The 15,432-nt window shown below is 35.7% G+C and overlaps 1 protein-coding gene and 1 pseudogene across 1 annotated transcript in view; one reads left to right on the top strand and one right to left on the bottom strand.

Moving 5' to 3' along the window:
* STPG2 (sperm tail PG-rich repeat containing 2) overlaps positions 1–15,432 on the top strand; it is a 170,515-nt gene that overhangs the window by 103,529 nt on the left and 51,554 nt on the right. The window lies entirely within an intron of this gene.
* LOC123807011 lies at positions 1,051–1,151 on the bottom strand (annotated as a pseudogene).

The raw sequence follows: 15,432 nt of genomic DNA, 5'->3' as shown, positions 1-15,432 counted from the left end.
AGTTTAGAATTGTCAGCATAAAGATTTTGGGCACTGTTAGACCTGTAGAAGGAATTTTGAAAATTTCTGTTTCAAAATGATCAGCAGAAAACAAGAAATGTTTCTAAGATCTGAGACTCTAAGAATAAAACTAGCTAGAGGAATTGATAGGAAGACACTCTCATGAACAAAAATTCTGACTATGCAATTTTGCTACACATTAAACTTTTTAGAACTCAGGTTTTAACAGGGCACTTTAATGAACATTTATATATTTAAAATTTATTCTTTTTTTATTCCTAAAGAATTTGAGAAAACTTAAAAGAAGGCACATATGGTGGATTAAAAGTAGCAAAAAATTAGAGTAGAAAATATAGATAGAAGAGATATTCTATAGATAGTATATAATAGGAGTTAAACACTGGGGAAGATCTAATGTAGTTGTCAGATAATATAAAGACATGTATAGAACTTAGAAATATGATGTCTATCCTGCAGTAGGCACTCAGGAAATAATAATATAATACATAAACACAATAGAGAGACATGGAACCATTATCCATTAGGTTTAAAGAGAAGAACAATTTATTGTAAAAAATACTAAAGACTATTAAAATGACTTTGTATAAGTTTGGTTTGGCAAAAAATAATTGCTTAGGAGATATGAGAATATTGCAGGGGTTGGGGAGATGATATAGGGGCAGTAGAGCCACTGAATTGTTGAACAGGATTTGTTCTTCCTATCAGTGAAAATAACTTTCAGCCCAGAAAGGATGAAACACACATAGTTTATAGGAAATTGAATCAAAAAGTACTTATTGTGGTAATGTAAAAATACCCTAGTGTTTTTAAAAAAACTTTTTAAAAAAATTTGTTTTAGATTTTATTTATGTATTTTTAGAGAGGGAAGGGAGGGATAAAGAGAGAGAGAGAACATTAATGTGCGGTTGCTGGGGGTCATGGCCTGCAACCCAGGCATGTACCCTGACTGGGAATCAAACCTGTGACACTTTGGTTCACAGCCCGTGATCAATCCACTGAGCTACACCAGCCAGGGCTAAAGAAACTTTTTAAAAAGTGAAATGTTTTACAAATTTACATGTTATCCTTTTGCAGGATACTAATCTTTGTGTTGTTCCAGTTTTAGTATATATGATACTGAAGTGAGTAACCTAGTGCTTTATGTTAGTTAAAAATTCGTGATATAGCTAAAGAACATCTCATTGTAATGAAAGAACAGCCGTAAAATCATTACTGCTAATCTTTGAGATATGCTTCAGGTTCATAGACCTAGTAGGACAATAAAAAATGATAAAAGTTTATTTTATTTAAAAAATTATTAAAATTTTACAAAGTGAGATTTGTAAAATCTCACATGAATTTTACATTCACAAAAAGTGAGCTTTTCATGAATTCTTGCAAAATTTTGAATTGTTGCTGATCAGTAAAGTTTCAGGATACAAAATCAACATTCAAAAATCAATAGTGTTTTTATACACTAACAACAAACTATCTAAAAGAGAAATTTTGAGGCCCAAGATGGTGCAGAATATGTGGAAGCTACACTCACCTCCTCCCAGGAACAAACTGGAATTACAATGAAAATATAGGACAATCAACATGAATAACTAACTGAAGACTAGCTGAAACAAGAAGTCTTATAACCAAGGATTTATACAAGAAGCCACATTGAGACTGGTAAGAAAGGCAGAGACACAAAAAGGACTGGCCCTCTTTCCAGTAGGATATCTCAGCTGCAAAGTTTACCCCCTGAGAAGCTAGGGGTTTCAGCTCAAGCTGGGCTCCCCAGTCCAGAGCATCAAAGCTTAGAAGAGACACCCACATAATACCTGGCTGTGAAAATCAGCTGGGATTCTGTCTGCCAGGGAGAAACATTGGTCTGTTAGAGACACAGGCACCCTCTTAAACAGGCAACACACAAAAATCTTACAGCCACTCACCCTGGGCTCTGCAGAAGGAGGGCAGAGTGGACTAGATTTGTCTGAGGAGAAACTGTGGCTTGTGGTTCTGCAGAGATTGCTGAGGGGACAGCTTCTGGGAACCCTGCACTGAGTCACTCCCCTGCACTACAGGCACCATTTTTCTTGGGTAGAGCACTCCCCTCCTTAGGGCATCAGCCTGGGGGAAAGCAATAGCCCCACCTCCTGGACTTCCTATCACTCCACCTGGTGGTGCTCAGACCCTGCTGAGGAGTCAGATGCCTGGACAGGGGTGCAGAGGTCCAGGAAGACATGAGGTATCAGTGAATGAGTTGTGTGTCTTTGAGGTGGGGACCACTCTCCCCACCTTCCCCTAAAATTGACCAATACTTCCCCTCAAGGGAGAACCACTAGCCTCACCTTCCTGAATCCCAGCAATCCTGTCCTGCTGAACTGGGGTTCCTGGCAGAAACTTGGACAGACTTGTGTGGCTCTTGGATAGGGGCAATTTTCCCCTCACTTGACTGACTGTCCAGAGCCTTCCCCTCATCTGGCCAAAACTTGCTGTGTTTGGGCCTGATGAACTCTGCTGGCCTCACCCTGATGACTTCCAGAGACCCCACCCTACCCCAAAGGTCTGTGGGTATCCCGCTCCTGGCAGCTAGACTTGGTGCACCTTGGAACATTTGCTGAGTGGCCTCAGACCCAGGACTGGCACCGAGGTTGAACCTGTATCAATCTGATGAACACTACTTGTTCCTACCTGGTGATTCTCTGGGTACCTACCTCATGCAACTCACACACAAAAAGATAAAATAAACAAATTAGATAACATCAAACTAAAATGTTTTGCACAGCAAAGGAAACCATGAACAAATTGAAAAGACAACCTACTGAATGGGAGAACATATTTACCAATGATACATTTGATAAGGGGTAAATATCCAAAATTTATAAAGAAGTTTTACAACTCAACACTGAAACAAACAAACAAGCAAACAAACAATCCAATTTAAAAATGGGCAAAGGATCTGAATAGATACTTCTCCAGAGAGGACATACAGATGGTCAATAGATAAATAAAAAGGTGTTCAACATCACTGATCATCAGAGAAATGCAAATTAAAACCACAATGAGATATCACTTCACACCTGTCAGAATGGTTGTCATCAATGAATCAACAAACAGCAAGTGTTGGTGAGGGCGTGGAGAAAGGGGAACACTAGGGCACTGTTGGTGGGAATGCACACTGGTGCAGCCACTATGGAAAACAGTATGGAGTTTTCTCAAAAAATTGAAAGTGGAACTACCTTATGACTCAGTGATTCCACTACTGGGAATATATTTGAAGAAACCCAAAACACTAATTTGAGAGAACATATGCATCTCTATGTTCATTGCAGCATTAATTACTATAGCCAAGTTTTTGCAGTAGCCCAACTGCCCATCAGTAGATGAGCGGATAAAAAAACTGTGATACATTTACACAATGAAATACTACTCAGCTATAAAAAGAATATCTTACCATTTGTGACAGCATGTATTGATTTGGAGATTATTAAGCAAAGTGAAATAAGACAGTCAGAGAAAGACAAGTACCATATCATTTGACTCATATGTGGAATTTAATGAACAAATTAAGCTAACAAAATAGAATCAGACTCATAGACACAGAGAATAGACTGAAATCTTGGGGGAGAGGGTTGAGGAGCTGGGTGAAAAAGGTGAAGGGATTTAGTTTGACAACAGCAACAACAACACAAAAAAACAGCCAGATCCTAGACAGAGAACAGTATGGTGATTACCAGAGGGGAAGGGGTGGTCGTGGGAGGAGGTAGAAGAGCAAAAAAGGGAAATAACGGTGATGGAAGGAAATAATACACAGATGATGTATTATTATAAAATTGAACACCTGAAACATATGTAATTATATTAACCAATGTCACCCTGATAAATTCAATAAAAAATAAAAAATAAAATAAGAAAAAAAAGATTTAGCTTCTTAGGAGGAATTCTTCATGTTTCCAATGTTTTTTTTCTCATTTTTTTCTTCTGTTTTCTTGAACACATTAGTCACATTATTTTAAAGTCTTGTCTGCTAACTCCAATGTCTGGATTACCTATCAGTCTGTTATTTTCTGTTATTTTTTTCTCTTGACTTTTGATCACACACGTCTGTCTGTTGGCATGTCCCATAGTTTTTAGTGGAATGCCAAATATTATTTATAAAATAGAAACTCTAAATGATTTTAGGATATTCTTCTAAAGGATTTCATACTTTGCAACGCAGATGCAAGTCAGATAAGATCAGCTTAATCCAGTTGTGATGGATTGTGGTGATTATAATTTTACTAGGGTTTAGTTTACCTTTGGTTTGTTTATTTTCTTAAGTGTAGTCTTTTGGGGATTTCAAACAATGTGTTCAAGATCTTTCTCTCTGTTGAGTTCCAAACTCTAATACCACTATGTTTTAGAGTTTTAGCATCATTTTTCCTCTTATCCCCTTGAAAACATCTTATAGAGAAATAGATCAGTGTTCTGTTTCTGGCTTCTCATATCTTCAGTTTTGTCATTCTGGTGCACAAAACCACAGTAAGTTTGTTTCTTAGTTCCTTAACAGCAGCCCTCTGCCAGTCCTAAACCCAAGCTCTTTCTCTGGTATCTGTTATTAGCAAATGCCCCCAGGGGCAATACACCTGCAGATTGATAGCTGTCCTCTTCAGAACCTTCCTGTTTTTTGTCTATGGTGACAGCTCATGGGGTTGGTAGCATGCACAACTCCATGAGGCCTTTTTTTTTCAGTATTTTTTTTATTGTTCAGTTACAGTTTTCCCCATTTTTACTTGATTCTGTAACGGGGTAAAATAGGATTTTGTTACGTTTTATCTGGGTTTTATTATTTTTAATTATTTTGGTAAAAATGTTTTTTTTTGCTCAATATCCATTTCTTCCAAAGTCATCCAATGAGTAATTCATTACCTGCACTTCTTATTTTCTACTCCTAAACAGTAAAAATGGCAAAATGCTTTTGACCTTCTTTATGTCATAATTTCTAGTACCACATACATGATAATAATAATAAAATCATTACAAAAGTAAATTGTTTCAGTTTCAATAATATAAAACCATGTACAATAATAATGATGGCTTAGATGTTCTATATTTGAAGGTTTTCATATTTCTAAGATGTGACTATTATTTTTCTTGTTTTGAAAGTGATAGGGTATATCTATTTTCTTTTGAATGATGAGGTACAAATAATAATATAATATTATGAGGGAAAAAGTGGAGCAGCTCTGATTTGAGCATTTAGGGAAGAGAGGCACATAGTTTCAAAGATATAGTATGTGAAGGATGGAATTTTTTGGTAGATTAATACTAATAAAAAAATGAACAAAGAAAAAGATATCTATTCTACTAGGCTTCAATTCTGAAGTATTAAATATGAATATCAAATTCTGAAAAAAAGCAGTGATGTTTGTAAAAAAGGAAAATAAATTCTCATCCTTTTTGTATACACAAAGATTGTTGCTGCCGGTTATAGTTTAAATTATTAAATGAATACAAAGAGCTAAATTGTATGATAAATTGGAAAGAGTATCATATTACAAAAATTATGTTGTATAGTTACTAATGAAATTTTGATTACCAGCTTCCTCTAAACTATTAATTTACATATTCAATCCATATAAAGAATTGTAGTATTTAAGAGAAGAGAGATCATTTTGCTTAGAAAATTTATTAGTTAGGGATTTTTACCTAATCAACTTAAATAGTTATTATTATAACATTTTATTTTATGTATTAATAATTAACAAATACTACTATATTAGTATCCAGATATCTTATATAGCATTGAGGTTACAACCTGTTGGCTATGAAACAGGACAAGAATTGATGTCTGCATTTGACATTAGAATACAATAATAATTTGCTCTTAGTATGTTTAAACAATGTATTATATAAATATCCAGCTTACTTTCTTAGAGGTTCACATAATATGCTCTTTTTCTACTTTAATATCTCATTAATTTAAAGTCTTTTACTTTTATATCCCATTTAATTTTTTCTTTTTTAATGAATGTATGCCCTTATCTAAAGACAGGGCAATATTGATGAGTTTCATTGCAAATGTTTCTTATAGTGCCACCTGAATTGATAAGTATAAATGATATACTCCTTTTTACCTTCTTTGAACATAGTTTTTCAAATTCACATGCTGGTGGAATTTCTGATGAATTACCTAACTTGACTCATCAATGTGTTACTCTCTTGTCAAGAACAGAAAGAACTACTACCTTATCCAGTATGACAAGAAAACTTCTCTATAACCAAACTTATTTGTAATCTAGCAATCATTGAGGAGAACATTGTAGAGAGGTATCTGGGAGCCTGTTGTAACATCTTTGGCTAGTATGGTACATCCAAATTTTCATAGTTCAGAATTCTTGAAGTTAAGCAGGTGTCTAACATTGCTCTGGGAGAGTACTACATAGAATATCTACATACTACATAGAACAAATACTACATAGAACATCTTCTGTAGAGTTAGAGAACATTCATTCCTAGAACAATTAGGAAAACTGAACTTGTGTTATATGTGAAGTGGGAGATTTACTTTAGGTTCAACTCAGTTTACTCATAAGTGTAATTATTTTCTCTTTTCAATTTGAATCTATCTTGAAATCTTAGATTCTTCAGTGATATTTTTATCCTCATTAATCTGCATTTTTAGCGCTTAATATGATTTTTAAAACTAAATATTCATTTTTATACATAATACTGAATAAGTTGAAATAAATAAAATCAATGAAATTTAAAAATCAGTATTCAACTTTTATTCAGATTAAATTTACTAAAAGATGAAAGTGAAAATTACAGTTAAAAAGTTAGACTTCTGTGTATAGGTAATGTTAAAATGAATTTTTATAGAAATTGTACTATCATTGTACAGTATCAACTAGGTTTTAAAATGTAGCCAATGAACTATAGGAGATGGTTCTGCATGGCATGGGCCCAGCTCCCACTCAGAGATACACAGGACTCATGCCCACAGATAGGTTCTCCTGTGGGGAATCAGGCTTGCACTGTACCTAGACTGCTATGAGACTTGCTTTTGCTAAAACTTCCTCACCCTTAATTGAGGCAGCAAACATTTACTGCAAAGTAACTTCCAAAATCAATGATAAACCTTCCAAGGACCAGTGTAACGGTTGGTTTCAACCACTTTTCCCTTTTCATTTGCAAATATCCCTCTTCTGTGATATATGTGATTAGCGGCATCCTCTCCTTTGTTTTCTGTAAAAGGTAACCACCTAAAGTTAGCCTGTGCATAGTAAATGAGGACCTTTATGTAATGTGCCCAGAAAAACAATAAAAGCCTACTGAGGCAAGGGCTGAGGGTTTTTTTTTCTCCTCTCGAGAGAGAAGCCACCAGCCCTTTTTCTCTACAGGATTTGATAGTCTGTGTAAATTTCTTTTGTCTCAGCTACAGCACCCATGGACCCCATGAACTGGGGTCCACAACAATGAACCAAAGAAGTAGCACTACGTGCTAAAATAAAATTCTACCCAGTGCACGGTGCCAAGAATTGATTTCAACTGTTTTCAATGGTGAAATAACTGGTGCAAGATTAGGAGAAACTAATTAAAAAAATACATATAAAATGCTAGTTAAATTAATATAGCTTTGGGATGGTGGTGAGATAGGTGGGAGTGGGGTCCACTTCCCCCTTAGCACAAGTGAAACACCTAGCCAATCTACTGAGGAACAGAGTGAACAGTCAACACCAGTACACCAGCATAGTGAAGATAAGAGACCAAAAATTGTAGAGGATATTGAAAAAACAGATGCATCCCTCCCAGATCTTAGCCCACTTCACAGTTTCCTGAACTCTATTACTGTAGTGGTTAACTCTGTTCTCTCACACACTACACCTATTTACTATCCTTTACTTTCACCTTACCTCAGAATCTGAACTCCTACAACCTCACTGCTTTCTAGGTCCAACTCACAATCCCCACCCTTCATCAAGAGTCTTATCTTCTTTCCACCCTTTCTAAAAAGAGGCTAGTTGGGTGAAATATGACAGCTAACATTATATGTATCCAAAGGATCTCCTGACTATTCTCTATGGGCTGGTACTATAAATATAGAATACCTTCTTACTATTTTAAACCATTTTGCCTTCCCCCTCCAGCTGATCACAAAAAGAGTAGGTTGAAATTGTGAACACCAGGATACCTGCTGGAAGAGGAAACCCACCAACAAAGGAACCACCAACAGATAACAACAGAAGAAGATGAAGGAGGGAGTGGAAGCCACGCCGACCTCAATCCAGGACCTATCTGGAAATATATCTAAATAGTGGAGAAATTACTCAGAACAAACACCTGAAAAAGAGCAAGAAAGAATACTCAAAACCTTGTATACATAGAAGAACCAGCTTCAACACAATCTGCCCACACCTACACAACAGAATACAAGAGGTGGTGGACAGAGTGACCCTCAGTTAACCAGCTGGTGGGAAGGACAGACCAAAGAAAGAAACAACAACAATAAAATCACAAAGACATACACAGAGCCCAACTCCAGTGAGCTCAGGAGATCAAGGAGATGGAACCACTGAATCTCAAAGGTCTTCTACCATAGAAGTTCACATCATAGACCCAGGGAGTCAGAACAGATACATTTAAGAAGCAGAGGCTAAGAAGAAGAGTCTCACAAACAATGGGGAGACAAAGAAACAATCCCCAAATGAAAGGAAAGGAGGAAGTCTCAGAAAGAATGCTAAATGAAATAGAGGCAACTCAACTATCAGATATGGAGTTCAAAGCAGTGGTTATAAGGAAGCTCAATGAGCTCACAGAGAATTACCAAAACTACAGGGAAACTACAATGAACTCACTGCAAACTATATCAACATGAAAAAGGAAACAGAAACTCTCAACAAGGGCTAAGATGAAATGAAGAATACAATTCCTGAACTGAAGAACACAGTAGAAGGAATCAAAAGCAGACTCGATGAAGCAGAGGATTGGATCAGTGAGCTAGGGGACTGGGCAGAAAAGAACACCCAGAATGATCAAGAAAAGCAAAAGAGACTCAGAAAGAATGAAGAGGGGTTAAGGGAAATGCAGGACAACATGAAATGTAATAATAGGGATACCGGAAAGAGAAGAAGAAGAGCAAGGAATAGAAAACCTGTTGGAAAAAGTCACTAATTTGATGAGAGAAAAAAACCCACACAAATCCAGGAACCACAGAGAGTCCCAATCAAGAGGAACCCAAAGAGGCCCACTTCAAGACACATCATAATTAAAATAGCAAAATTCCAAGACAAAGAGAGAATCTTGCAGCAAGAGAGAAAAAGAAAGTAACATACAAGGGGGCCCCAGTAAGGCTGGCAGCTAACTTCTCAATGGAAACACCCCGGCCAGAAAGGAATGGCAAGAAATGTTCCAAGTAGTGAGACCTAGAGGCCTGCAACCAAGACTACTTTATCCAGCAAGGTTCTCAATTAAAATGAAAGGCCAAATAAGGAGCTTCCCAGACAAAAGAAGCCTCAAAGACTATACATCTTCCAAACCAGCTCTGCAGGAGATGCTAAAGGGTTTGCTTTAAGACCAGGAAGAAAAACAGTGAGAGAGAGAGGAACACAGGTATGAAAAATGGCAATGAATAAGTACCTATCAATAATAACCTTAAACATAAATGGATTAAATGCCCCAACCAAAAGACACAGAATAGTGGAATGGATAAGAAATCATGACCCACACATATGCTGCCTACAGGAGATCCATCTCAGAACAAAAGAGCTACACAGATTGAAAGTGAAAGGCTGGAAACAACTATTCCAAGCAAATGAACACACACAAAAAAGTTGGGGCAGCAATACTCAACTCAGGCAAAATAGATTTCAAAAAAAGAGCCATAAAAAGAGACCCAGAAGGTCACTTCATAATACTCAATGGAAGAATCCATCAAGAAGACATAAACATAGTAAATATATATGCACCCAACATAGGAGCATGTATTCCCAAATACATAAAGAAAATCTTGGAGAACTTTAAGAAAGATATCAACAGGAACAGAATTACAGTAGGGGGTTTTAACACCCCACTGTCAAAAATGGACAGATCTTCCAAACAAAATATCAACAAAGAAATTGTGGCATAGAACAATGTCCTAGATCAAATGGACTTAACTGATATATATAGAGTCTTTCATCCCAAAGAAGCAAAATACACATTCTTTTCAAGTGCACATGGAACAGTTTCAAAGATAGACCACATGAAAGGTCAAAAAACAAAACTCAACAAATTCAAGAAAACTGAAATCATAATGAGCATTTTCTCTGATCACAAGGGACTGAAACTAGAAACCAACCTCAAGGAAAATACTCAGAAACACTCAAACTCATGGAGATTGAATAGTACACTATTAAACAATGAATGGGTCAAGAAGGAGATCAAAGAGGAAATAAAAAAGTTCCTGGAAACAAATGAAAATGAACTCACGACAGCCCAAAACTTACAGGACACAGTTCTGAGAGGAAAGTTTTTTAGGTTTACCTAAAAAAACAGAAACATTTCAAATAAACAATCTAACCCTATGCCTACAAGAATTTGAGGAACAACAACAAAGACAACCCAGAGTAAGTAGAAGGAAGGGAATAACCAAGATCAGAGCAGAATTAAATGACATAGAGAATAAAAGCACAATTCTAAGGATCAATGAATCCAGGAACTGGTTCTTTGAAAAGATAAACAAAATCAACAAACCTTTAAGCATGTTTATCAAGAGAAAAAGAGAGGACCCAAATAAACACAATCAGGAATGAAAGAGGAGAGATTACAACCGATACCACAGAAGTACAAAAGATTGTAAGAAATTACTACAATAAAGTATATGCCAAGAAATTTGAAAACCTAGATGAAATAGACAAATTTCTAGAAAAATATAATCTTCCAAAACTGAATGAAGAAGAAGCAGAAAGCCTGAACAGACCAATAACACCTGATGGAATTCAAGCACTAATTAAAAAGCCTCCTACACACAAAAGCCCTGGGCCACATGGTTTCTCAGGAGAATTTTACAAAGCATTTAAGGAAGAGCTAACCCCCATCCTCCACAGATTATTTCAAGAAATCCAAGAACATGGAAAAATCCCTAACTTTTTATGAAGCCAACATCATCCTAATCCCAAAACCAGATAAAGAAAGAACAAAGAAAGAAAACTTCAGGCCAATATTGCTCATGAACATAGATGATAAAATCCTCAAAAAATATTGGCAAACCACATTCAACAATACATTAAAAGATCATACACTATGACCAAGTGGGATGCATCCCAGGGATGCAAAGATGGTACAATATTTGCAAGTCAATACACATAATACACCACATAAATAAAATGAAAGACAAAAATTACATAATTGTATAAATAGATGTGGAAAAAGCATTTGATAAGGTACAGAAACCATTTATGATAACAACACTCAGCAAAGTGGGAATAGAGGGAGCATTCCTCAACATAATAAAGGCAATATATGAGAGACTTACAGCCAATGTCATACTCAATGGAAAAAAACTTAGAGCTTTCCCACTAAGATCAGGAACAAGGCAAGGATGCCCACTTTCACAACTCCTATTCAACATAGTACTGGAAGTCCTAGCCACAGCAATCAGACAAGAAAAAGAAATAAAAGGCATCCAAATTGGAAAGGAGGAAACAAGACTGTCATTGTTTGCAAATGACATGATAGTGTGCATAGAAAATCCTATAGACTCCACCAAAAAACTACTCAACCTAATAAATGAATTTGGCAAAACAGTGGGATACAAAGTCAATATCCAGAAATCAAAGGCATTTTTGTACACCAACAATGAAATATCAGAAACAGAAATCAGGAAAAAAATTCCATTTGATATGGCAACAAAAAAATAGAGTACCTAGGAATAAACCTAAACAAGGAAGTAAAAGACCTGTACTCAGAAAACTATGCAGCATTGTAGAAAGAAATTAAGGAAGACACAAACAAATGGAAACATGTACCTTGATCATGGATTAGAAGAATTAACATTCTCAAAATGTCCATACTACCCAAAGTAATTTGTAGATTCAATGCAATCTCCATTAAAGTACCCATGACATATTTCACAGATATAGAACAAACATTTCGGAAATTGATATGGAACCATAAATGACCCTAAATAGCTGCAGCAATTTTGAGAAAGAAGAACAAAGCAGGAGGGATCACAAAACCTGATATGAAACTGCATTACAAGGCCACTGTAATCAAAACAAGCCTGGTACTGACATAAAAACAGGCATATAAACCAATGGAACAGAACAGAAAGCCCAAAAATAAACCCAATTCTCTATGGTCAATTAATATTTGACAAAGGGGAAAGAAGCATAAAATGGAGTAAAAATAGCCTCTTCAACAAATGGTGTTAGGAGATCTGGACGGCTACATGCAAAAAAATGAAACTCTATCACCAACTTACACCATACACAGAAATAAATTCAAGGTGGATAAAAGACTTAATATAGGTTATAACACCACAAAAGTCCTAGATGAAAACATTGGCAGGGAAATCTCAGACATTCCACCTAACAACATCTTCACTGATATGTCCCCTAGATCAAGGAACATAAAGGAAAGAATAAACAAATGGGACCTCATCAAATGAAAAAGCTTCTGCATGGCTAAAGAAAATAGCATTAAAATGAAAAGAGAACCAACTACTTGGGAAAACATGATACCTCGGACAAAGTTTTGATCTCCAAAATATATAAATAACTTGCACGACTCTACTCTAGGAAGGCAAAAAACGCAATTAAAAAACGGGCAAAAGACTTGAACAGACACTTCTCCAAGGAGGATATACAGAGGGCCCAGAGACATATGAAAAGATGCTTGGCATCACTAGCTATCAGAGAGATGCAAATGAAAACCACAATGAGATACCACTTCACACTGGTCAGAATGGCCAACATAAACAAATGAACAAACAAGTGGTGGAGAGGATGTGGAGAAAAGGGAACCCTGGTGCACTGTTGGTGGGAATGCAGACTGGTGCAACCACTATGGAATACAGTATGGAATTTCCTCAGAAAACTAAAAATGGAACTGCCTTTTGACCCAGCAATTCCACTACTGGGATTATACCCTAAGAGCCCTGAAATGCCAATCCAAAAGAACTTATGCACCCCAATGTTCATAGCAGCACAATTTACAATAGCTAAGAGCTGGAAGCAACCTAAGTGCCCATCAGCAAATGAGTGGATCAGAAAACTATGATACATTTACACAATGGAATACTAAGCAGCAGAAAGAAAGAAGGAGTTCCTATCCTTTGTGATAGCATGTATGGACCTGGAGAGCATTATGCTAAGTGAAATAAGCCAGGTGGTGAGGGACAAATACCATATTATCTCACCTTTACCTGGAACATAATCAACAAAAGAAAAAAGCAAACAAAATATAATCAGAGTCACTGAAATTAAGAAAAACCTAACAATAGCCAGAGGGAAGGGTTGAAGGGACAGTGGGGAAAGGGGTTTTCAGGAACTACTAAAGAGTATATGGACAAAACCAAGGGGGAGGGTGGAAGCAAGGGAGGGAGGAGGGTTTGGACAGTGTGGGAAGGAGTGGTGGGGAGAAAAAACAGATAACTGTAATTGAACAACAATAAAATAATTTAAATAAATAAATTCTTAAAGGAGAAAAATATAGCTTTGAATGTCTAGGAAATCATAGGAATTAAATCAATTTGATGTCAGCCAATTAGGAATGGATTTATTTATTTTTTTTCTGAGACATCAGTGGACAGAATCTAAAAGATGGGGTCAAAGTTAGCATCAAGTTCTGTGAGTTATTTTTTTGTAGCTATAAGTTCAAAGGAATTTAAAATTATCTGGCATGTTTCTTGACATGTCAGAGATTCCCATAATTGTTAAATAAATGTGTTTTTTAATATGTTATTTCTTCCTCTTGAGGAATTTTATGGTTGTGTTATATTTCTCAAATGAGTCATACACACCTTAGAATCCATTCTGAAGTATGTCATAAGTAATTTATTAGTAATATAAAGCTTTTAAGCTTGGGAATATTTGGTATTCATTCATGGTTACTTCTATCATAATGTTATGGATATTAGGAAAACACAATGAAACCCCTGTGGGTACCCAGAGTGGGAATGCATATGTGTATGTTACAGTTTATGTCTGCAGTGAGAAAGATTGTGGAGATCTGCTTTAAAGGAGTGAGTTAAAGGGATGAGTTGTTCTACTAATTATTGCCAATTCAGATTTTTCTCTTTTAACTTTGTCTGTAGCTGGATATGGAAACTGTTTTTTGGTATTGTGTTCTTGTTTTTTTTTTTCTTGGCATGAAACACTTGCAATTAAAAGTGTTGGGTGAGACTCTGCTTACCCAAGAAGCAAAATAGTTTAGTCACACAGAATATTGGATTGTTGAATCCCTTCTGCAAATGAAAATAACTTTCAAACATGTGGGTATATGGAATATATCCAATAAAAATCCAAATTATGGATCTCAGATCCAAACTGGTGTCAACCTTCTGCAATAATGAAATTAATTTAATAATTTTCAGTCAAATAAAAATATTAGAAAAATTAATCCCTACTTGCTTAAAATTTATATATATAGATATGCTGCCATTTTAAAGGAGGACATATAGTTTAATTTTCAACATTTTACATAAAAGTTTTACATAAAAATATTTAAAAATGCTGACTTCTCTTTTTATATAAAATGTAGAGCATACATGCTCAACTCCCCTCCTTTTACAAATTCCCAGTGAGTGAAATAAAAATTTACAGCATAAACATTAGTTGAATATAAAAAGACAAAGAGATTGAAAATATGATAAATGATGGCTAAACACAAGCCAAACATTTGTTTACTAGGCATTGCAGAAGCAGAATACTTACATAGAGGTTGGGAGTGTTTGATTAAAAAACATTGTATCCTGAACTGAATAAAGACATAAACTTTCAATTAGAAGAGCTCAACAAAATACCAAGGAGAATGAACTTTAAAAGACATACTTTTCCACATTCTTTTGCATTTTCAGAAGCCTGGAAATAAAGAAAATACCCTGGAAGCTTAAAAAGAGAAAAGTAATGGGATCACCTACAAAGGGATGAGGAATATCACTGATACCAATACTTCCTTCACAGCATTCATATATCAGAGCTATGGGATGATGGAATGATGTCTTCTCAAATTTCTGAGAGAAAATTTTTTTTGCCTCTATCCAACATTTTAATTAAACAAATCAAGAAAATAATTTTCTGACATGAAGGAGCTCAGAACATTTCTTACTTCTACACCCACCTAGGTGAAGATGTTCTAGCAAAATGGAAAAAAGGGAAACAAGAAAAAGGTATCATAAACCTAGGGAAGAATAGAAACTGAGGATTTCCTAGATGAAGTAAAGAAAAGTGAAAACAAATGAATAAAGATAGCATTTTTTTG

Source organism: Phyllostomus hastatus, unplaced genomic scaffold (assembly GCF_019186645.2).
Source record: "Phyllostomus hastatus isolate PE091 unplaced genomic scaffold, TTU_PhHast_1.1 phas_scaffold_39, whole genome shotgun sequence".
Classification (NCBI taxonomy): domain Eukaryota; kingdom Metazoa; phylum Chordata; class Mammalia; order Chiroptera; family Phyllostomidae; genus Phyllostomus; species Phyllostomus hastatus.
This window is presented reverse-complemented; position numbering and strand designations above follow the sequence as displayed.